The sequence below is a fragment of the Tursiops truncatus genome, chromosome 3 (genome assembly GCF_011762595.2).
Source record: "Tursiops truncatus isolate mTurTru1 chromosome 3, mTurTru1.mat.Y, whole genome shotgun sequence".
Classification (NCBI taxonomy): Eukaryota; Metazoa; Chordata; class Mammalia; order Artiodactyla; family Delphinidae; genus Tursiops; species Tursiops truncatus.
In genome coordinates, this window is record NC_047036.1 from 68,401,418 (window position 1) to 68,428,304 (window position 26,887).

Sequence of the window (26,887 nt, forward strand, 5' to 3'; positions counted from 1 at the left end):
TGCTTTGCCCTCCGCACCCCTGTGGCTGCGCTCTCCTCCGCGGCTCCTAAGCTTTCCCACTCCGCCATCCGCAGTCTCCGTCCGCAAAGGGGCTTCCTAGTGTGTGGAAACCTTTCCTCCTTCACAGCTCCCTCCCACTGGTGCAGGTCCCATCCCTATTCTTTTGTCTCTGTTTTTTCTTTTTTCTTTTGCCCTACCCAGGTGCGTGGGGGGGGGGGGGTTTCTTGCCTTTTGGGAGGTCTGAGGTCTTCTGCCAGCGTTCAGTAGGTTTTCTGTAGGAGTTGTTCCATGTGTAGATGTATTTCTGGTGTATCTGTGGGGAGGAAGGTGATCTCCACGTCTTACTCTTCCGCCATCTTCCTGGAAGCCCTCCTATTACTTTTAAATTGATATATGCAAGTAAGCTACCTTACAGAGATAAATTCCAAAGAGATGGAGTATTAAATGCTGTTATATTAAATGCAATTTGTTTATAGGAATGCATGTTTACTTATAGCTTTACAATATTATGATGAACATAAAATCATTTCAAGCAAAAAACAAGTATGAAATTCTAAGCTGACCATTATTCCAAGTACTTAAAGAAGGATGATACTGAGTTCCTACTTAGATTTACATATTGTTTAAGAAATATTGTATTCTTAGTGGAGAATAAACAGTCAAACCTTAACCGTAATGATGAAAGACCTTATTATGAAAATCAAGGCATAAAATAATAATATTTAAAAAGAAAAGAAAGTTGTAGCTACTGCATTCCTTTAAGAAGAGACTACACAATCTCTTGGAATAAATCCTTGCATGCTTTGATTATATGATAATGCCAAGAACATATATAATCAAAATTAACAACAATAATGACCAAAAATCTTATAATAATAAAGTATGGATCACTTTTTTTTTTTAATTTCAAAGGGTCAATTAAATTTATGAAAAGGTATTTTTGAAGCCATGTATTTAAAAAATAATGCCTTCTGAGAATGTTTGTAATCAGACATTACATTTAGTCTCATTCTTCTTTAAATTAATTGAGTAAACACTGCCACTAACAACTCTATCATCAACTCTTTAAAATTTACTGTAGCTTTTGATATGCCATTCTATTTCTATGCCTTTAATTAATTTTGATGTTACTTGATTTAGAAAGGTTTAGCACACATTATCTCATCTACTAATTCATGGCAAGACCATCCACAAAGGTTTCTGCTCAACAAGACTATAAAAATATATTTTTAAAAATAGGAAGAAGAATAAATAGAGACATAACTAGAGACAAAATTTATTTGCCTTATTAATTCTCATCTTTGATAGCATTTCCAAGAACAGAGTTTAAATAACACCATTGAAATCACCTAACACCTTTGCCATTTGGGAGTTTTTTCATATCACTGCCAAGTTCCACATGAAATGTACTTTAGCCTTTCGAGCATGAAATTGGAAAGGGTTTTCCTTTCCTGAAGAGTCATGAAAAGCAAATTTTACAATGTGACTTTTGCCCTTTTTTTGATTTATCAGTGGAATTCCTGACCTAATGAAATTTGCTTTCTTTTTTCTAGTATACCCTCTTCCCTGTGGCTTCCATACTTCAAAACAAGCACAGTTTTGAAACATGCCTTCACCTTTGGGCCATAACAATATAAAAGAGCTAAAACCTATCTTTCAGTCCACCTTGCACTTAAATTTAACAGTCTTCATAATAGTCAGTTATCCTCATAGGTGAGCAAAGGTAATGGGCATGGAGGTCAGCAATGTTTCTGTGATAGATTTCATGTCACTATTGTTCTTTTGTCCTCAGATATGCTTGTTCTTTATAAGATTTCTGGAATTAGCCTGTAAACTAATTTCTGGCCATGGGGAACTCCCTCACTTTATGTTAAATCTCATTGTCTTCCTAAAAGAAAATACCTAAAGTAAGTTTTCTACATTTATTATAAGTTTTCATAAGGTACACTATTCTTTCCATCAAATAAACATGTTTTTTATACTGACTTATACCTGTGTCAAATTGTTTTTTAAATCTGTTTGACAGGCCCTAGGAATGGGCAGAACATAGCAAGTTATTGGAAGTTAGACTGTTGGAATGGCTACTCAGATGTGTAACTAATTGTAGAACTTTTTTTTTCTTTGACATTCCTTTAAATAATAAGTAATAATAATAAAACCTTAAAATAATCATAAATTGTTTATAAATGCAAATGAGAATGTATTGATGAAGCTTTTAACTTCTAAGAGGAATACAGCAGTTATTTGGCAACATCTTCATGCTCATGATTTAAAAGTACATATTTTTAGCTTTCTAGCTTCAGGGCCATGCATCCATAGAAGGAGCCCAATAAAGATTTGCATGTGAATTCTAATTTATGCCATAAGTTTCTTTAGATCCACTGCTTAGTTTCATTTAACATTAAAACTTCTGCTTTCCTAAATAATTTTTGAAAATATTCATTATTTCAAAATGCATTTTGAGAAAGAAAAAATATATTTTGGATATCTCAAAGATCTTTTCTTAGAGGTTTCCAATATTCCTATAAAGCTCACATTCAGCTGTCATTATTAAAAATTAAACCTTAATGGTAGTGGACTATAGTTTCACTTTGGATTCATATATACTTCAAATATATTTTAAATTCTTTACACAGAAACAATACTATATGAGCAAAGGACATATAAACAGTCAAATTAGGAGGGAAGAAAGATAAAACAAATTTCTTATATCTTCTTAACAGCAAAATTAATTTTGCCACAAGATACTTTTTATGCTTATATAGAACATAGATATATTAAACAATTAAAATTAGATTCTGGCAGGAATTCCCTGGTGGTCCGGTGGTTAGGGCTTGGTGCTTTTATTGCCATGGCTTGGGTTCAATTCCTGGTCAGGGAACTGAGATCCTGCAAGCCACGTGGTGTGGCAAAAAATAAATAAATAAAATAAAATAAAATAAAAATAGCATAAAAAATTAGATTCTTGCATATCATCTTTTATATGCTATCTAGGAAATATGAGTTTTATTGCTTATCTTCACATAACCTATAAACTTATGTAAAAATATATAATACAACTAGAAGTAATGTTTGGCATGAGATAGACTGAAACACAAAGTAGGTTTTTAGAAAACTAAATGCTGAATTTAATTTTGCATATTCTAAATTTCATGCAGTGTTGGGCAGACATCTAAGTCTGCTTTATATAGCAGTAAAACCGCATCATTTTACAAAAGTCAAACATCAGATAATCATCCCATTTTAAAGAACCAGTCACTTCATAAGCTGTGAAATGGATACAATTGATTATTGATAAAGATTTTATTCCACTTTGAAAATAGACTCAAGTTTATTACCCTATGTTAATGTGCCAGGGTAAAAACAGACTTAGGTAATTTCCCTGTGAGTATTTTATCTCTGAGTTATTAAACGTGTCTCTGACTCCCTACATGCTAATGTTAGAGGTTAATAGCAATGTTCTGTTTTATCCAGTGCCTTACTTCACTTAATGCAATGATGCATGACTTTGATTAAAACATAAAGCAAAAGGAAGTACAGAAGAAAATCACATGTGAATCAGGACAAAATAACCTTACAAAAAAAGAATACAATAGTGGTACCAATCTATGTCAAGTTTAGCTAGGTATACAACGTAGTTGTAAAATAAACTATATTTTGAATTTTATCACATAAAAGACAACATTAAATCATATTACAATATTTCCAAAGTACTAGCCCTAGTTTTGCTTTTTATACATGAATATCTATCAAAAATATCAAGTAGATGAAACATTTTCTACTGCCACAGTAGATTTACTGTGGAGTTGTGCTTTTACCATTCTCATCAAGTTTGTGGCTCAATAAAATGGTTACTGGAATTATGTTGAAATAAAAGTGTTACTGAACTCAGGTTTGGCTGCTCGCTGCTCAAAAGCCAATAATTCGAGAGGCAAGTGTCATTAGAAAGGAAAGGCGTTTTAATCAGAAAAGCTGGCAATCTGGGGAGAAGGTGGCTTCCAGATTCCATCTCTGAAGATTCTGCTCACCGATGACAGTTTTTAAAGGGAAAAATGGGGGGAAGAATCTCAGTGAATCATCGAGGCAGGAGGTTGGGTTCTGCATCATTCTCCATTGTGTGCAGACTGGCTGACTCTCTCTTCAGATGTTTTCTCACCGGTGTGAACTGCCTGCATGATTCCTTAGGGGGCTGTTGGGGATAGAGAGCTAACCATTCTTAAACTACTTCATTCTTCATTCTGACTTCTTCTTATCAAGGAAAAGAATCGAAAGGTTAGGCGAGGCATGGTGTGCATTCAGGAGAGCATAAGTCCAGACTTAATTTCAGTTGCTTAGTGATCTCATTGCTATAATTAGGCTGTTAAGGTTAGAAGGGGACAGAAATAGGTAAACAGAAAAGGGGCAAAAGAGCTGCTTTCAAAAGATTGTGTAATTGGCTATGTGTACTTTTTAAATCCCATTTTGTATTATCAGCCCTCATATTAACTCTATTCTTACATATGCCAAATGAATGAAATCAGTTATCATTTGCTTATGCCTTTTGGGGGGGGTTTACATTCTATTTTTAATGTACAACAGTAGTTCAGTTATTCAACATTTTTGGGAAATGCAATGTCTTTGTGGATTGAGGGATGCAATGTAATTTCTGCCTCTAATGGCAGAATCTCTACTACTCTGGCCTTGACTCTGAGCTCTATTCATGTCTGTTCACAACATTTTGGTTGCATCTTATTGTCATAGTTTTCACAATTACATTCATGATAAAATGCTTCCTTATGTAAATATTCACAAATGAAATCTGTAAAAGTAGGATTGAAGATGTTTGTCCTCTCACTTACAAGTATTCACTGTAGATTAGTTTTGCCTGATTTTGAATTTCATATAGTCATACATTATATACTCACCATAATACTTTTGAAAGTATTTTGTTGAGTTTATCAATAGTGCATTTTATTTTATTGTTCAGTAGTATTAAGGAGTACATGAATATACCAAAGTATAATTTTAATGATGGACAAATGTAGTGTTTCCAGTTTTTAACTATCATGAACAAAGCTGGTATAAACATTCTTGAACAAGTCTTTCTATGAAAGTTTGGTTTCATTCCTCTTGGGTAAAAACCTAGCAGTGGAATTGCTAAGTCTTTTATAAGACATGTGTGAGAAACTGCCAAGCTCTTTCTAAAGTAGTTGTACTATTTTATGTTCCTGTAAGGAAAGTGGGTTTCAGTTGCTCTCTTCTTGCTAACAGCTTGTGTCACCTTTTTAATTAAAGCCATAATAATAGCTATCATTTGTAGTGTTTGCCAGTTTCTGTGGTATAAATTCTCCTATCATGAGTTATTTCAAGTGAACATAGAGTAGGCAAGAGATGTGTACAATCTGCTCTTGTGAGCTAGTGTAAGTCGGCTTCAGCACACCAAGGCAACTACCATAATAAATAAGTGCATACTTATTTACTGTAGTAAAGTACTGAAACGTTTTGCATGGCTTTATATGTACTTCTTATTTTGACAAAAAGAATATTAAAAAGACATAGAATTAAGGGTCAAGATGTAATAAAACTAATATTTTTATTGCTTCCTCAAGGCCCTTTTTTTAGGTTTTGTGTGTGAAAATGAGCAACACAAAGACTACCAGTTCAGTTTGCTGTGATCTGTGCTAAAAGGATAATACTTGTCATAGCTTTTTCAGTATCTGTGCAAATGCCAACAAAAGAAAAAAGGCAAACATCTTACTGTTATTATAAAAATAGTTTTGACCTCATAGATCTCTTGAAAAGGACTAAGAGACTCCTGTGTGTTTATGGACCACACTTGCCAACCATATCTCTTGTTTTATTGGAAATATTGGAAAATTTATATTATCCAGGATGTAACTTACAGTGAGTTACTGCATTTTCTTTTAGCTTCTCTGTTGAGAAATGATTGAAACATTCAGGAAAGAAAAGCGGGAAAGAGATGATTGAAATACAAATGAGGTCGATATAGTGTATATTTCACTTTCTCTAACTTTCATAAAGTTAACAGAATATTTTGTTTTATATAAGTATTATTAGTAAAATAAATGCTTGAAGATAAAAACTAATGAATTCTTAATACCTGCTAAATATCTCTTAAGTTTTAATATGGTTCCTTTTGAGGTTTATCATTTGCTAATGAATCATTTGACATACCAATATAAAATGTTAAATCTGCAATATAAATGCAAAATCGCAATGACAAAAATGTACTTTCACTGACTATGGAGAAGTGAAAATTCTACATCAGGAAAATAACAGACTGAAAATTATGACTAAGGGTTAAAATGTCTTTAGAGGGACATCATTTTCCATGCAAAATACAATCACCATATAATAAACGGCAAATAGAACAAATACAAGTATTAATGATTTGTAGAAAGGCAAAGTTATTAAAGAAACTTTTTCAGCTACATTTTTTACATTATAATATTATATTCTAATATATAAAAATTTCTCACTTTAGAAAATAAATAAAATTACTATCTAAAGATAAAAATATGGCTAGACAACCTCTTCTATAATGCTAACATGAATACTTGAAAAAAAAAAGAGGGCTAAAGGCTCAGAAACCGTTAGCCAAGAAAAATCATTTCATACTGGGCAGAAAGTTATGAAGCTTTGTTTAAAGTTTTCTACTCCAGTACAGTCTATACCGGGGCTCTTTTGGGTTATGAAACAAGGCAGATAATTATCAACTCAGTGGTTCAGGAAGGGCAACATTAAAGCTCAGCAGGGTAAAACCAGACAATCTAAAAATAATTAAATTATTCAATTAGATTTAAAATAGACTTTGACATTGTAGTGTAAATCCTGACTTTTTTTTTTCTTTTTTGTAATGCAAGTGCCTGACTTAGGCTTTGGTTGCTAAAGCATCTACTTCCAAGGTATTGTCTCATATCAACACATTGCCAGCCACAGAACTGAACACTCAGGGCATCTCTCCTGCACAGAAGCTCCTTTGTTTTCAAGATCTTCGTTGATTTCGGTGACTGACCATTTGCCCACTTGTTTTTTTCTCTTCCTATGCTTTAAACTTTTCTTTTTAAAAAACATTTTAACAGCTTTACTGAAGTTTAATTTAATGCCATAAAATTCATTAATTTCAAGTATGAAACAAGCAATGATTTGTAGTAAATTTATAAAGTTGGTTGGTTAAACTTATGTTTAAATTCACCAATAAAGAGTGAGCCTAGCCCCCTACCACTCCATGTACCTCAATAAAAGCAGAACCTCAGGTCACTGTGATTGCTCTCTCTATCCTCTGACATCACAACTTCACTGTGTGGCCCCAGGTGTGTCATATGCTTTCCAGGACTTGTGAGTAATAAACCTTTCTTTTTTTTTTTCAATTTCTTCAAGTTTCCTGATAGTTATTACTTAGGGGCATCTTTCAATCATAAGAACCACAAGGGTTGGTCCAGCCACAATATTAGTTATTAATAGGCTGAAACCAGCACAAAACAGACGTTTAAAAGTAAGAAACTTCAAATATGACCTTTATGAAGTAAATTACCATTTTCAAAAAAAATGTCCAAAGTAACACAAGAAGACAGTATCCAATAATCTTTCATAGAATAAATATTGTAAATTAAAACACTATAGGGCTTCCCTGGTGGCACAGTTGTTGAGAATCCGCCTGCCGATGTAGGGGACACGGGTTCATGACCCGGTCCGGGAAGATCCCACATGCCGCAGAGCGGCTGGGCCCGTGAGCCATGGCCGCTGAGCCTGCGCGTCCGGAGCCTGTGCTCCGCAATGGAGAGGCCACAACAGTGAGAGGCCCGCGTACTGCAAACAAACAAACAAACAAACACTATGACTAGGAGCAGAGAGATTAGAACTTTTCTATATGTATAGAGATTTTCTTAAGACCCAAATCTTTGGGATATAGACCATCCATGTTACATATTACTACATATTAACATCAATGCTTTCTTTTTTTTTTATATTTGATGTCAATGAAAAGAACAGGGGTCAGCTAACTAAAGCCTGAGTGTCAAATGCAGCCTGCCATTTGTTTTGTATGGCCTGCAGGCTAAGAATGTTTGCTATAAATAGTTGAAGAAACAAAAAAGAAAACAAGTATTTCATGGTAAGAGAAAATTATCCGAAATTCAAATTTCAGGGTCCATGATTAAAGTTTTATTAGAGCATAGCCATGCTTACTCATTTAATTTTATCTGTGGCCACTCTTGCATTACCAGGGCAAAATTGAGTTATGGCAACAGAGGCCAGATGACTTGCAAAGTTGGAAATATTTATTATCTGGCCCTTTATGGAAAAGAGTTTACCAACCCTTGATTAAAAAAAAAAAATTAGAGATTATATTACTAAGTTAAATTTTTTTTAGGAATGAGTCAGACTTTCATTATAAAGCTGAAATAATTCTTGTAAATTTCTCTCCATAGCTGTTTGACCTAATATTAAGGATGAAATATCATCTAAGCTACTTGTGTTCCCCAAAGTAGAACATACCTAATATTAGAACATAATATTTGAGAGAGAAAAGTGAAAAACAATATATCTTCAGCATTTAAAATTACTATATATTCAGGCATTGCAGAGGAATTGTTCCATTTTAATACATAGAACAACTCTAAGGCAAATTTTATCCCTGATCAATAGACGAGGAAACTAAGGCTCAAAAGGATCAGGCAGATAAATGTGGGCAGCTGGGTTTGAATTCAGTTCCAATTCTGGAACCAAATAGACAGAGTCAAGTGTGATTAGAAGGGAGTTCTTAAATGTCCCTTTATCTGTTGTCTGACCCTGAAATTTCAGTAAGTGATATGTAGTACTTTCTATTAAGTATGTATATATATATATATACCATGAAAATATTTTGAACATACAAGACCAAAATAGAGAATAAAGAACAATTATGTGTCTATCATACTAATTCATCAAATCTAATATATTTGGATTATTTATCTTTAATAAAACACTAAAGATAAAACTGAGATGTTGTGACTTCCTGGGTTCCTCTATCAATATCTCTATTCCTATATATTCATCATTTTCAATTTTTTAAAAATTACACATTTATATATCTAAAATATTATGTCATATTATTTTAAAAATATTTTAAATGGTATAAATTGCCTCTATTTTGCAGTGTATGGTTGTGTTACAAAAGTGAAGAAGAAGGAGAGTAAAGAGGTGGAACAGTAAGAAAGGGGAGGGGAAGGAAGGAGATAGGAGGGAAGAGGGGAAGAGAAGAAGGAAGGGGAGGACAAGGAGAAAGTAGAATGAAAAACCCCATATCTCAGTGGCTTAAAAAACAACAGAGGTTTATTTCTCTCTCATATCTGATGTAGCCAACAGCTACATCTCATGTCTGATGTAGATCAGCTGCAGTTCTGCTCCACAGGACTGTTCAGTCCAGAACCCAAGCAGAATGAATAGTACCAATCAGGCATATACCATTCAAGTGGCAGTGAGGGAAGAGCAAGAAAGTTGGTAGAACCAGAAAAGCCTCCCTAGAGTATCTGCTTGTGGCATAAGTCACATGTGCTTACATTTCATTGGTTAAAGCACATTTTGTGGCAAACCCAAAGTCAGTGTGTACACCTATATAGTTCTCTTTCAGGGAAGGGAAAAATTGCAAACAATAATACAGTCTACTAGACTGCCAAAATCGTATATACTATTCCACATTTTTTTTTTCTTTGCGGTACGCGGGCCTCTCACTGTTGTGGCCTCTCCCATTGCGGAGCACAGGCTCTGGACGCGTAGGCTCAGCAGCCATGGCTCACGGGCCCAGCCGCTCCGAGGCATGTGGGATCCTCCCGGACTGGAGCACGAAGCCGTATCCCCTGCATCGGCAGGCGGACTCTCAACCACTGCGCCACCAGGGAAGCCCCATCTCTTATTTTTAAAATATCTTTTTTTTTTACAAGGACCTATTGTATAGCACAGGGAACTACACTCAATATTTTGTAATAATCTATATTAGAAAGTAATTTGAAAAAGAATATATATATGTGTGTGTATGTGTATATATATATATATCACTTTGCTGTACACCTGAAATTAACACAATATTGTAAGTTAACTATACTTCAATTTAAAAAATAAATTTTAAAAAAGTAAAAAATTATAACAATAATGTATACATAGAAAGTAATTAAAAAGGTCTTTCTGGTGATTATCTCGGGGGACTTAGGAAGTACTTTCACATTCTATGTAATTCATCTCTTCATGTGTAAAATGTTTTTAAGAAGGAATTACAGTTGCCAAAATAAAAATAATAAAGATGTAAATAATCAAAAAAATCTTTTTCATCCCTCAACAGGAGATTCTGAGTGAATTCCTCAATGTTAGCTTCCAAATTACTAAATTATTTTCTGAGTCCAGGGAAAAAGTTACTTTGTCCATTTTATTTTTTAGAAAATTGTTTCTTTCCTTTTAAAAAAATTACTTGTTTTAATTTACATTTTCCTGTTTCGTTTCATAATTCCCTGTTTATTTTGTATTAGAAGTTTTGTCTCATTCATTATTTGAACATCTTAGATAATTTGATAAAATTATTGGCATCTGGAGAGAATCCATGTTTTGATTATTGATTTTGGTGATTATGTTTCTCTGGACTAGATTTATTTCTGTATTTTGGAATGAAGGTTTTCAGGCTCATTTTATTGGGAAGGATAATCTTACTATTGTTGGTTCTTTTTTTCTCTCCCTCTGCAGCTTCTTCTCCTTATCTAGTATTTTTTGCTTGCTTCTACTTTAATCTTTCAGTACCTATACAAAATAGGTCTTACTAGGCTTATGGTATGGTTGCAGCAACACTGAATATGTGAATGATCAGTTGCAGAATCTGCTGGCAATTTACTTCACTTTCTGTATAGGAGGATGTGTCTGTGCCCTACTATCTTCCTAGGTTTGTAGTTTTTTGGGAACCTGTATTCTCAACAAAGACTGGCAGCAGGGGGTTTTGTTCAATGCTTGGTTGCTACCTTACTTTCTTCTTTCCTTCCTTCCAACTTCCTTCCTTCCTTTCTGAATGGGAGGAGGCATAATAGCCCTTTGATTTAAATAGTCTGATTCAACAACTATTTTATGCCAACGCCCACCACTCCCCCCCAACCTCGTTTACCTTGGAAGAGATGAATGCACAGTCACTTCTGCCCACTCCCAGAGGAAGAAGTCAACTGCAGTTTCAGTTTCAGCTCTAGCTGCAAGTGCTGATTTTGACTTTTGTGCTGTCCATGGTCTACAAATTTTCATTTCCTGTTTTTTGAGCCCAGCTAAAGTTTTTTTTAAATTTTATCTTTTTACATTTTATTTATTATTGCTATGTGTTTTGAAAAAAAGGAATTATTGGAACATAAACTCACTACACGATCTTGGACTGGAAATCAGCATGAAAATAACTGCTAATTCATAAAATTTTTGAGGATAAGTAACTTCTAGGGAGAGAGAGACTTGAGTGAATGGAGTTGTAGTCCATTGGCAAAACATCAATTTGTTGGTGAAAGGAGAAGGGAAGATTTGTGGTCATTTCCTCAGCATGTGCTGTAGTCCTATGCTTTTGATGAAAGTACAAGGCTGGAAGGAAATAGACTCTTTTTGACCCTACAAATCTCAGCTCTTAATAGCATCATTTATTGCCTTGTCCATAATCTGATATTGGAGAAGTGAATAAATATTCTCTGGTAATAAAATGTTTGAAAGAAATATACCTTTTAGAGTGGTATTTGAAGTTGAGGAAGAGCTAATTTACCAGATGGCACCATTTTATACTCAAAGTGTTCATTTGCCTCTAATGGATAATTTCTTTAACACTGGTTATTTCCACTCATTCTGATTAACAATATGGTTGAGACCTGTCTACTTGGCTGAACCATGTAAAAAAGAACCTTTGAGGCTTCCCTGGTGGCACAGTGGTTGAGAGTCCGCCTGCCGATGGAGGGTACACGGGTTCGTGCCCTGGTCCGGGAAGATCCCACATGCCGTGGAGCGGCTGGGCCCGTGAGCCATGGCCACTGAGCATGTGCGTCCGGAGCCTGTGCTCTGCAATGGGAAAGGCCACAACAGTGAACGGCCCGTGTACCGCAAAAAAAAAAAAGAACATTTGTTCAATTTCACAACGACTTTCATAATGAAGACCAGAGAAGGTGGCTTAATAATACAGAACTATTGCTAAAATCATTCGCACATTGGCATTTCCCTTCTTCTTTCTCCGAAGACATTTGTAATCCCCTAAGAACCATCTCCTTTTGGGCCCAGAGGTTATAACATACGTTCATAAATTTTCTGCAGAGAAATTTTTGGTAAAGACTGAGAAAATGAGTGTGAACTACCTTAAAAGTCAGGCTTCCAGTGAAGCCTCAATCAATTCAACATGCAGCTCTGAAAGTGTAATTGCATTTAAGGTAACTCGGCAATCTTAGAGCGAATGATAAAATATCTAGGCATGAAAGCCAAATATTTTATTCTTTTCATGTTTTATTCAGGATTTAGTTGAATCTTATATAAACTACAATTCTTTATATTTTTGATTATCTGCTTTATCCACCTATAGCAAATAAGACAATAAATAGTAAAATGGTAAAAGAGAACAAGCAAGGTGCTAAAGAGAAGAACAATGGAAGAAGGAAAAAAAAATATGACAGGCTGCCAAAATAGAGCCATAACAAAAGGATATAATAATTACTGTTCATTAAGAAAATATTTAGATTATATTTGGAAACCTCTATTAAAACAAATAGTAAAATAGGTAATGAAATTGAGAAAATTTCTACAAAATGGAAAATATTAAAAAAAAATGTTCAGACTGTAACAGGAAAAGGTTTTCATTACCATATTCCAGCAGGTGGTCCATAGAACACTAGCATGGTGTGAATATATTACAAGAATGCTGACATTTTTCACTGCTTGAGGTCTTGGGATGCACAGAGCCCATACTAAGAGAACCCCAGAGCCCATTTTCTAATGCCAAAGCATCCTTTTCCTTTTATACCCTGTACTTTGAAACAGAAATATTAGGAAGTACTGTTCTGGATAATTTATAACAGATAAGGACAGAAATGCTCAGAGAGATAAAGCCATTAATATGATCTAAATTGTAAACTCCTTGTTGGCAGAAATTATGGAGTCTTACTCGTCTTTGTGTCCCATCCCCAGCAGATGCCTGACACATGGAAATTGTGCAGTAAATATTTGTGAGTGAATGGCAATGAGGGATAGAGGCAACAAATGTGAGGCAAACTGAAGCTTGAAGAATAGGAATGAGAGAAGAATAGAATAGAGAGAGAGTAAAATAATGGGCAATGACACAAGCAAAATCATGGAAGAGGTGAGGAAAATATACAAGTAGGAGAGAGTAGAAAGTAAGACTATGGGGGAACATTGAAATTATATTGGTATATGTTTTAGGTTAAATGATACATCAACATAGTGGATTGCTTTCAGATTAATGGGGAAAAAAGCCAAGTTTGGAGTAAAGCACAGGAGAGTAAGAACCCTACAAGTTATAAAAATAGTATACTTGCTTTCATACATACTTGTTAAAATCTTTTATAAAAATAAATATCCCACATAATTTTATGAAGTCCAGCATTAAGATAATTTTGAAGCAGAAAGCTAATAAAATTGCATCTTAAACTGTAGATATCTGGGGGAAAAAGAAACTAGAAGAGTTAGATTTTTTTTTAATGTGGTATTTATTAAATTGACCAGAATCAGCTACTGCCATTTTTTTTTTTTTAAATAAAGAGATTCCTAGATTTACCTTTGAGAATTTGATTACTGGGTAGAGTTCTAATAATTGGGGTATCTCATTAGGACTTTCTGATAGTCACCTTTAGAAAATGGATTTAACAAACAACTCACAGCTTGAAAGTGGGGATGAGTTCTTCTAGCAGCTAGTATTCACTGTAAATAACATTCTTGAGAACTGCTCTTAAAAAACATAATTGGAAAATAATCTAGGTCAATACAATGTTCCTTTTATTTTTTACAGTCAATATTATCTGATTGATTTTTATATCAGTCATTAACTGAAGGCAAATATAAAATTCCAAGAATTTGACCTCCTAGGCAATCACTTATTTAAACATGGACAACATGAAGCCTAATACTAAAATGATCCTTAATCAGTGTGTTGGGAATCACCTTACATTTATATTTTATACATTTCTTTCTCGATCATGCTGTTGTAGATAATCCCTGACTCATACATGTGTGAATACTATGAACTTTTTTTCAGTAGAAAGTGAACAACCTCCCTGGGGGATTCATTAACTTGAAAATCCAACCCCAGTTTGGCCCAGCCAAATAATATGTTGTTGATTTTGCTTACTATAGGTTATTTTGCTTTAATTATGAAGTTGTTTTCACTGTAATAATATACTTGGAAATCACCAAACCAAGAAACTTTCAGCAATGAAAGGAAAATTAATTACCTACATGAAGCTATAAAAGTTCAAATTACTTAAGGAAAATTAGAATATTGTCAGTAGATAGGATGATGAGAAATGGTTTTAATGATCATGTATAATTTTTTAGAAATTATTTGGTGCTAAAGGCTAATTACCTATAAGCAGTCCAGATTTTAAATTAGAGCCACTTCCACACATCATAAAACAGTGGCATTTTGAGGATTATTCACCAAATGATTACTTATGATATTTTTAAGAGAACATGTACTCCATTTTGATGGCTTCTTTTCTCAGTGTAGTGACCTTAGCTATACAGTTATCAACTTGTATGGGGTCATTTCTTAAAGTTACACGTTTTATCTTTCCTGGGTATTTATGTTATGTAATTATGGGGATTATTGATGGTCTTTTCAGTATGATGGATCCACGTTCTTAAAATCTAAAACTTTGCACCTTTAATTTTACATTTTTTATCTATTATCTGAAATCAGTGAAAGAAAAATGAAGCTTTTGAAAGGAATTCATTTATATATTTCTTCTTGTTACAGTTATTCCACTTAACTGTTTCAGCTATATCAAAGGAGAAAATAGAATAATCATTTGTAGAATTTTGAAAACCATAAGACATAAGAAACGATCATTTTTCAGTTACTGAACTAGAACTACAGCAGACATTTAATATATCCAATAAATGTGCAGATAAAATGAAAGCACTATCATAGTAATATATAACTCAAAATTAACGTTTCAATGACTTCTTCAAGTACTGAATATAACATCATTTGCAGAAAAATGAACTTAGCCGCTCATCAGACAGCTAGAAAAGGGAAATTTCCAAAATAATTTTTTACATCATTCTCAGGTATTAGGCCATTAATAAAATGGTAAGCTTTTCTACCCTATTTCTCAGGGTAGAAAATATTTAGAGACTGATTTATAAAAATACAGTTATTTAGACTTCAGTGACTCAGAATCATCTTTTAGTATCTTTCTTTCTGAGAACATTCTACAAAACATACTGTTTTAAAGGATAGATATCATTACAAGTTTTAGGAATAAGTGTAAGTAACTAAATTTAAATAATATTTCCTTCAATAATATTTTAGAGTTGTTTCATTTTTTAAAAATAATACAAATGGTGAGAATTAATTTACCAAAAATTAAGGCAAAGTTTATATTATGATAAAATATATTTTATAAACCATTACATTTCAATTTTATTTACCTAAAATTGAGTCATCACTGTAATATTTTTATAGTTTATTACTGCAACCATTTATATTTTATACAAATAAATACGTAGAATTTAGATTAATAAGATTTCCCAGCCCTATCTTATGCAGAGTTTTGGAAATACTCTGAATCTTTAAATCTCTCTCTCTCTCTCTCTCTCTCTCTCTCTCTCCTGCGCGCGCGCGCGCGCACACACACACACACACACACACACACACACACACACACACACAGAGGCACACACAGTCAACCCTCGGGACTTTTCAGGAATTACCAAGTGAATAATATAAAGCCAGGTAGTCATCCCTTTATTTGTATTGAGAACACACAAAACAAATAATGCTAACTGAAGAAATTTTCATGAGTTTTGTCACAATAAAATATGCCTTCATTTTGTTTCTCTCCCCCCCCCCCCAAATGAAAAATAGAAGCAGAGCTCACACAAAAGGAATTTAAAGATTGTGGAGGGAAAGAGAGTTGGGTGACAACCTTTAAATGTACTTGTGTAAATTCACTTAAATAGTTTGTATCCTTTAATATAAAACAGATATATCATACAGAGATTGACATAAAAGCAAAATCAGTGACATTTTACATCTTAAATCTTTAATGATGGTTACTAAACAATTTCCATTTTTCCATCCCTTGTTTATCAGAAGTTTTTCTAGTGCTCTTTAACTTTGTTTTGTTTCATTCCAACTGGTATTCAGTCTGAGAGTTGCTTTTTTTTTTTTTTTTTTTTTTTTGCGGTACACGGGCCTCTCACTGTTGTGGCCTCTCCCGTTGCAGAGCACAGGCTCCGGACGCGCAGGCTCAGCGGCCATGGCTCACGGGCCCAGCCGCATCGGCAGGCGGACTCCCAACCACTGCGCCACCAGGGAAGCCCTGAGAGTTGCTTTTATGAGCCATTTCTTCCATCCAGTGCCATCTTACCTTGTGACTAGGAATATTTGAAGCATAACCTCAAGTCCCTCCATGGTTCCAAATGGTGAAAATAATTTGGCCATCATATGGGAAAACAGGCATTTTCATACACTATTAGTGGGTTTAGAAATTGGCCCTACTACTTTGAAGGTTGACTTGCACCTTCTGTCAAAATTGAAAATGCACATACTTTTTAAAACAGCAATTCCATACCTAGGAATTCATCAATGTGTTAAAATTACTCACATGTGAAAACATATGAATGAGAATACTTCATTGTATTTCATTGTGGCAGCAAAAAACTTAAAAGCAACCTAAATTCTATAAGGTCCTGGTTAAATAAATTATAGTTATCCATATAACAACATACCATATAGTTTTTTTTAAAAAATCAAGGTAAAAGTATACCTTGTGATATGGAAAGTGTTTGACATCATTAAGTAAAAAAAGCAAGTTTTACCAAAATGATACTGTTTAGGTGAAAATATATATTTGCTTATATAATTATATAAAATTTTGGAAAGATGCAAAAGAAACCAGTTCTGACTCTCTTTTTTATTGAAGTATAGTTGACTTACAACATTATATTAGTTTCAGGTGTACAACATAGTGATTCAATATTTTTATATCTTATACTCCATTTAACTTTATTATAAAAATATCTTATTTATTTTATTCCTAGTAGCTTGCAACCTCTTAATTCCCTTCCCCTATCTTTCCCCTTTTCCTACCTTTCTTCTCACTGGTAACTACTAGTTTGTTCTCTATAGCTAAGAGTCTTTTTCTGTTTTGTTATATTCATTTCTTTGTTTTATTTTTTAGATTCCATATATAAGTGAAAACATACAGTATTTGTCTTTCTCTGTCTGACTTATTTCACTAAGCATAATACCCTCCAGGTCCATCCATGTTGTTGCAAATGACAAAACTTCATTCTTTCCTATGAGGTCTGACACCCGTTGAAAAAGGGGCTTTAGAAGATATGGACAGGCTGTGGGAAAAGGAAACTTCTTTTTCTGTTTTACTTTGAAAAACTGAATCTGAAAAATCACTTGTATTCTTTATATAAAAATCTTCAAGCAACTTTAACCTGTTTGACAGATAGCACATACAGCTGCATAAGGTTTTGGTAACTTGATGCTGGGTACAAAATCTATCATGCTGTTGTAAAGATGATTTAGTGTTTTTCAACAATCCAATTGTTTCCAATAACACAGTAAAAAATCTTGTATTCTGGATATCATTTTATCTTCTTTTCTATTCCAAGCTGTCAATGCATCTATTTCTAAATCAGAACAGATTTATGTATTCATTTTTTCCCCCATTTCAACATGTTTAACTTTAGCAATCTGCCTTAATGTGAATTATCAGTATTGCACCTCAAATTGTAACGCTACAGACAATTTTAAAAGAGATGTAATTTGAACTTAATAATTTTGAATTATTGATTATTCTGACCTTTGAAAATTGACCATACAAAAAATTACTCAAAAGCATTTTTTTACATTATATCGAGAGAGCAACAGTTGCTAGTGATTTTATGTAAATACTTGTAAACTCCAAGGATGGACAATGATGAATGATGAATTTCTTTTATGTTGTTTCTTTTCTTTTTAAATTTCTATTGGAGTATAGTTGCTTTACAATGTTGTGTTAGTTTCTGCTGTACAGTAAAGTGAATCAGTTATACATATACATATATGCACTCCTTTTTAGATTTCCTTCCCATTTAGGTCACCACAGATCACTGAGTAGAGTTCCTTGTGCTAACAGTAGGTTCTCATTAGTTATCTATTTTATACCTAGTGGTGTATAAAATACGCCAATCCCAATCTCCCAATTTGTCCCATCCCCCATGTTCCCCCTTGGTAACCATAAGTTTGTTCTCTACATCTGTGACTCTATTTCCGCTTTGCCAAAAAGTTCATCTGTACCATTTTTACATATTTGCCCCAAAATAATCAAACAGGAGAGAGACAAGTGCTCCTCATCTGCATCCTTCCTTAGGATGTGCCAAACCTAATAAGGGAATTATTTTTCTTAATTTTTTGAGATATGCTTTCTGAAAAGATAATCTCATAAAATCTGTAGCTGACTTCCATTTGTAATAAGTGGGAAGGCTCATTTAAAATCAGAGTGCATCCATTCACTTCCAGTCATGAGCTGCAATTGAACAGAAGTGAGTATCAACACCATTTCAGAGAAACTGGGATATACTTAAAGTTAAAGAAGCAAGATTTATTCTGTGAGAAATATTACATTATGTTTATCCAAAACTGGGTTTGAATTTTTGGAATATGAAAATTGACAAAGAGAATTGTTTGGAGGAGGGAAAAAGAAGAAGGTAAGTGGGGAATAAGACAGGGGACATAAGAAAGAAACCCAAGGACAAAAAAGCTGTATCAGAAGTGGAAGAAGTGTCCATAGGCAATATCTTTTCCAGTGCAGGTGTAACCCATAAAGTTACTCTTACTGTGAGAAACCAAGACCAAGGTAGCTAGTACATCCCCGCCTAACTCTAACTCTCACCTTAAAAGAAAAAGAAACTTGAATTTTCAAAATTAATTTCCCCAATAAATTGTTCTTCTACACAAAATAATTAGATAAGTGGAAAAATTTTAATAGAAACTTAAAATTGAGTTCTTTCTAATAATGAGAACAAACACAACACCATAAACAAAATATTGGTAAATTTATCTACATGAAAATACAAAGTTTTAATGTAGTAAAAACCATCATATACAATATTAAAAACAAACTAAATTGAGGAAAAAAACACATTTGAAAGAGGCATGAAATTGTATCAAAAATTTTAATAATAAAGAGTTGATACAAGTTTAAAAGAACAGTATACAAATACATGAACAATCTACACACAAAAGAAAGTGAAAAAAGATAATATGTACTTATTGAAGCATTTTTCATATTAGCAACTAACTTTGCAATACTTTAAATGGGAGATTGATTAAATAAATGATGTCAATATGGGGATATTAAAATTCAATATAGAAATATATTTAATAATATAGAAAGTTGTCATATTACATAATAGTGACAAAAATATTTTGCCAAACAAAACTAAAATTATATTCCATTAGACACACACATAGGAATATAAATATTTAAAAGACTAAATTGATAACATTGTTTATTCCTGGATGCTGATTTTTTTCATTATCTATATTTTCTGTTTTTGTCCACAAATATGATGTACCTGCTTAAAAATAAATCAGATTAAAAGTGTCAATTTAGCTACCCTGTCTATTTTATACAAAACTTTTAAAATATTATGCCAAGCATTTGTCCCAATTTTTCTGTGTGTTGTAAAGAAATTTACTAGAAAAAATAATCTGCACACTTTATATTTGATGTTGTTTATCAAGCAATCATTTGGTAGACACTTTTTTTTTTTTCAGTTGGCTCTTTGGTTTGTAAAGACTGAAGTTTTTATACACTCTATGTAACCAATACACCCTTTTTTCTCCACTATTTAAACATAGTAATTCCTCAATGAATTAACAGTTTTAAGTCATTTCTGCTGCTGAAAAATTGCAGCTGAGTTTGAATATATTTGTAGAAATATATATGTCCTGTTTATTAATCAAGAACAAAATATTGCAAATTATTACTTTGCTGTTATGTGTATTTATGAAACACAAATATTATTTCTTCAGTTTCTTTTTAGTGTCAGGAACTATATTTTTTAAAGAATGCATTATACAAATTACCATTCATTCCTCAAATCCACTGTCAACCAGAGGAAAAATACATTAAATAAATCATTACTTCACTGTGGGGGAAAGGAGCTATTCCTTAGTTCCATCAACTATGGTTAAATCAAAAATGGCAAAATATATTTCTCAGTTTGCAAGATGGAGAACTATGAAGTTGAAAAACTATAATCTGGCAAGCAGTATATTCTCTTTCCTGTCACATTTGTAACCAATAGAACTATAGTTACTGTAAGTCTGAACTTCATAACATTTTTATTTGCTGTATATGGTGCATGCTTTATACAGTCTGTTTCATTCCACACACTATAAATTTAAAGCTGAAATACAAATCTCAGAAGTTGAATTGTGCATCACCCCAGGCTTTTATTTAGGATATTTTAAGAAAGTTTAATTTTTTAATACAAGTTTGACATTAGTATAAATCCCATTCCTTCTTTTACTACATAAAAAGGCAGAAGAAGCTTTATCTCATTGTCTCAGTCCTTTATTTTTTTCAAAATAAAATACCAGTAGAAAGAAGTGGGAGCCTGTTCTATGTCTCAAAAATAATAGGCATTTGTATCTATGAGAAAGGGACAAGAGTTACTTTATTTCCATTTCCAAATAAAGCTGTGTGCATGTGTATGTGTGTGTGTGTGTGTGTGTAATAAAGAATTTAACCTTTCTCTTGGATAGGTCTGGCTTTATTCTCAGCTTTAGGCTCTACATGTCCTACATGATAAGAGTATCTTTTCCAGGTGCCTTGGGGCCACACAGCATAGTCTAAAAATGTGACTTATTGTGGGAGTTTTTGTTGATGTGGTATCTGATCTATCTTTAGAGGGGCTAGAGACTAAAGATCAGCCACTTAAGCAGCCAACAATATCCACATGTTTGAGCCCTAATAAACACTGGACACCAAGGCACGGGTCAGCGTGTCTCATTGCAAATACTCCATACATATTGTCACGCTTCATTGTCAGGAAATTTAGCACTGTTCATGACTCCACAGGACAAGGACAACTGGAAGCAGAACTCTTCTGTATTCTGTTCCATGCATCTCTTGCGTTGGCAGATTTTAATCTGTAACCTTTCACTGTAATAAACTGTACCATGAGTATAATAACTTTTAGTGAGTTCTGTGAGTCCTTTTAGTGAATTGTTACAACTGAGGATGATATTGGGAACTCCCAAACTTACAATTGGTGTCAGAAGTGTGGATGGTCTTGTGGACTGCTCACTAACTTTACAGTCAAATAACAAAAATACCATCATAGGAGCTAACATTAGCAATGGATTAGTAATTAGCCACATACATGAATCAAAGTAGATCTATTAAATATGAATTTAACTAATGCATGAATATCCTATGATTCATTTCCTATTTTTAAACATAATAAAATTAAGGGCTTATTTTCTAGGAACCCTTTGATTAAGTTCATAATGTCTCCATGTATTTCTTAGACATCCAAGTGTCAGAAGTCATGGGAAATTGTGGAACTTTTGGCCTGCCTCAGTTGCATTTCCACTTGACTGTACTTCTGCTTAAGAACAATGCAAATATGTTTTCATACCAGTATCTTGATATTTTCAAATTCATCATTCTTCTGCTTTTGAACTTTGACTATTCAATGGACCTCGGAGTCAAATTAATTTCTTTCTGACTGAGCATGAGAGGGTTTGTACCAGTCCTCGGCATATTAAAAGTATAGAAGATCAGATTGTTCTTAATGGAAACCGAAGTCTGAATCAAAAACAAACTGCAGAAGTTCATTTTGAAAACTCTATCCCCAATCTCATTTACTATCTGGAGGGTCAAGAGTTTTCTTTTGCTGAACAGATTAAAAATTAGTTTGAAGTCATTCAGTGATTATCATATATCTAGGATTCAGTTTTCCTGATCACATGATGAGTGTGGAAAAAATAAGTCAAAATTAGGTTTAAACAAATATTGTCCAAGTTTTAAAGTTAAATGTAGAACCAGATTCTATTTTTGCTACCACTTACCAAGTTTTCTTCTGCTCCATTGAAAGTTTATCTAAAGATCTATACACTATATTTCTTTAACAATTTCTTTTCGTGCAAAGTCAAACTATAGCATACACATCTACAATCGTCCTTAAACCTGAGGCATGCCCAAACTAATTTCTTTAATATACAGCATGTTCACATTATTGTTATATTTGTTTTTTATTCTATGTTAACTATGCGTCTCTTTAGAAAAGTATTAAAAATTCATAATGCCAAGGAAAAGCATAAAAATAATCAATAGTTTATGTTTTTGAAATTACATGTTAGAGACCAGACTTTTAATAATGAAGAAAGAATCCATCCATTCAATTTTTATTTTCTTTGCTCACTGTCCTTCTCCCTCATAGGATTTGTCACAATTGTTATATTACTAATTAATTATTTACTTAATTACTAGAGTTAAGACTTGTTACTGTCTCCAAAAAATAACATAATTAATCTATTGTTTAGATAATTATTAGTTTAATATTTGAATTCCTTGTGAAACTATAAGCTTCATAGACGCAAACTTACTGTGGATGTGCTCATTAGCATTTGACGTCCATGAACTCAGCACCTAGCATGGAGCCTGGTACCAATAAGGGCTCAATATTTGTTGAATAGAAAAAAGAGTGAATGGATGAAACTTTGTATCAAACCAGGGAATTAGTTATAACAGAGTTACTGTATATGTGTGTTTGTGTGTGTGTGTGATTGTGTGTGTGTACAAAAACTGTAGATTATATATTCAAAAGTCCTCTTTTGATCAATTAAATAGAAAATCTCCAGGAGTTTATTTGAAGATTGTGGTGTTGCTGGTGGACAACGGATAGGAGAAGAGTTGGTAGTCTATACATGCTCTTCTCACAGGGCCACTTCCTAGTACTTGGCCCACTCTGATTATCTCTTGTTCATTTTAAAACCTCATCAGAGCAGCAACCACTGTTAACTTCCTCCTGGGTGGAATATATGTTTTCAAAACTGAGCAACTTGATGCGTACAACTGATTCCTGATGAATAGTAGATATTTCTTATTTCAAACCCAGAGCTCCATCTCAGCCTATTTTTATTTTTCATTGATAAGGTTAATATATACCATATATTGCTTGAAATGGTGATGTGACATCTTTATCTTACTGATATTAAATTATATACATTTTATAATACTTTTACTTAATACAGAAATCATGTTAAAGAATTCATAATTCTAAAATTGCCCTCAATATTTTCTGTCAGTGTTACTATTAATGTTATTATCTTGAAATCTATCATCCAAAGGAAAAATAGAATATGAAACTTCCTCACAAAAGTGTAGGAGCAGTAATTTTCTTCTACAATGCTAATAATCCTTGTCACAAAGAAAACATACTCTTATTTGCTGCTCTTGTATTGGAAGTTAGGCAATAAATCTACATTTAAAACCTACTAATTAACTTCATTTTCTTCTTAACTTAATGAGAAATATTTCAAGAGTTAGTCAGCAAATGTTTTCTTTCTATTCTCTCCCTCTTATATATACAATCCCCAAAGTGGAAGTAAACAATGAATTTATTGTTTCATATATTCATTAGAACATATTTAGAGACAAACTATGCTTTGTGAAGAACACATCAACTGATTTATATATGTCAATCATTCAAAGACTTATTTCAAAATTAAAATCTTTTAGATAAGAAAATTTCTATTTATTCAAGATAAATATAGTAAACAACTCTGAACTACCTTAGTTTTCAATGTAACAACTTTCGAAGAAACTATTTTGTTCTGTTTTACAATATTGTAAATTTAAAAATCATAGTACCTTCAATTTTCTATTTTGATAACAATATTCCATTGATTAAACTCACAATATGAGGTATTTATACTGTCTGTGACTAAGAAACATTTTGAAATAAATAGAAAATTGAAAGAAGAATAGAAAAAAGCATATTTGATGTTTTCAAAGCAATTTCATCATTTCAAACTATACAATAGCAAATCTATTGAAAATTAAATAACAGTACAACTTTAGACTTACTATTTAATACTTCAACAATATAATATGTTATATCACTATTCCAGGAATCTAAGTTTAAATTATTCATAAAGGATAATTTGATTCTAAAAAAATTCTTATGTTTAACAGTAAATAGATTTTCCTTCTGTCATTTGACAGATTATTTATCTTCCTCAACAAGTATTTTTTTCAAACAAAATTACATTCTTTACAGTGACAAGAAGACATTTTGTATTTTTAAGTGTAAAATATTTACATTTCATTGCATTTTAGCATTTTAACCCAGAGTAAAAGTTTAGGGAAGCCAGAGTAGTGATGGGTCGCCTATAAAATATACAGAGGCACTATTATGATAAATCTACATTTTTTTTTTAAGTTTTAATATATAAAGACTCCAGAGATCATTAAAAACATACATGAAAATTCTTTAGGTGCAGATTATTATCTTTTTAAGTTAGTTATTAATGACGTATAAAATGCTATTACTGCTTACATATTTATCTATTTGCTAAATTCTTAATAATGTTAGTAGGTTTGTATTGTCTATTTGGAACAAAACAAATCATTATTATAATTTTATCTTAAGTTCTGATACTGGCACTTTTTTTCCTTCATGCCTCACTTTTTCACTCCCCAATTCATTCATTCAAGAAATAAGGAGAACATGAGAGACGTGCAAAACATTGCCCTAATTTCTGGGACTGAAGGAGTGAAAACAATAACCATAGCTTTTTGTTCTTATGAAACTCAAAATCTAACAGTGAAGTTGGAAAACTTAAAAAATTAACTAATTCTAATTGCCATAGAATTGTAAATATAAGTTGTGGTAGAAGCATATGCTGGATAGACCAAAACATATGAAATTCTTATTGCATGGTCCACATTTAAGGGAAATAATATAACTAAATAAGAAAACCACTTTAATACAGCAAGATACAAATTTAAAGCAGCAACTGCTTCTTCTGAAGAAATTTTGATAGCTTGAGTAATGAAGGACTTCAAAATAATAAAAAGAGACAGATAACTATCAATAGGAAATTACTTTCTCTGCCAATGCCAAGGTAATATCTTAAGGTTCCTTCATTGTAGCACCATAGAGACAGGCATACATTTCTGCTGAAATACAATCCTTGAAGACTTCATACTTCTAAGTCTCAACTTTGACAGAGATGGAGAATTTTTTGTGATTCCCATATTTTTTAAATTAAAGACTCCAGTTGTCTTCTCGCATATACATTTAAAACCCTGGCTACTCTTGGGAGAGTAAGACCCAATGACCTCTATCCAAAACTCTGTCAAAAATGGCTTCTCTGATATTTGGCATGAGATTGCTGGAATGCTTCAGTTTATCTATAAAATAGATAACACTGGTATGTACCTTATAAGAAAAATTTAGCAATTTTCTCTCAACCCCTTGGAGAAATCTGGGTGAAAAGTGATAAGTAAATGAAAACTTTAATAATAGAAAAATGAAAAAGTGCTGTGTAATACTATATAGCTCATTTATTCAAAGACTTTTTGAAATAATGAAATTCCTCATTATCATGAGTTTGTTTGGCTTAATTTGAGTAGTTTTGTTCACAGTATTGAGCATAATATTGAGTCTATATTGAGTGTATTATACTTTATATTCATTATAGTAATATGTGTTTCAGAAAGAGGTTGTGTTCTATTTAGGACATATATATAAACATATACATACATATATACATATATATGTGGCATATATATATAACATACATATGGTTTTATAATAGTGTCAAGTTCCACATGTTCTATAAGTTAAAATTCTATTAAAAACTTTCTTCCTCACCTAACTAGTGTATTTTCAAAATAAAGAAAATGATGTCAATATTATCTAAAAATATTTTAAATTATTAATAATAATTATAAATGTTTTGATCAAAGTAAAAATTAGAAGGCAATAGGCAATGCACTGGACCTTCATTGTCACTGCATTATACAAGGCAAAACTGTTTAGCACAAAGAAATATTACACAGCAGACTCAGTATATGTGGAATATTAACAGGATTGATTTTCTTGAACACAATATCCCTTGAAATTATATCAAGGGAAAAAGAAAATAACCTGACATTTAAAAAGTGTCAATAATGCTTTAATATAATGAATAAATGCAGAGGAATAGTAAGCTTTTACAAACATCAGCTTGTCATTTTCTTAGTATATCAAACAACACACATTCTGTGGAATAAATAACTTGACAAGTGCATACCGGTTAAACATGTGCATAACCACAAAGCCAAGGAAATCTTACCACCTCTGTCAATACACTCAACATGAAATGTCAATAAGATCATATGTAACAATCTCCAAAAGAAAATGAAATGCCAAAAGCAATAGGTCAAGAGAAAAGCAGAGTTAGGAGTAAGGTGGACGAAGGGCATCTAAGTGTCAGTAAGTCTCTGGAAAAATACATCAAAAATCTAGAATCTGCTCAAAGAAGACACTTGAAATCACAGACATGGAACAGAAATAATTTCCCTAGCAACTCAAATATCAGGGAGTATTCTCAAGGCTTAATCTCTCCCCTTTTTCTTGGCATAATTGTCTTTCCTATCCCTATCTCCCTGCAGAAGAATTAATG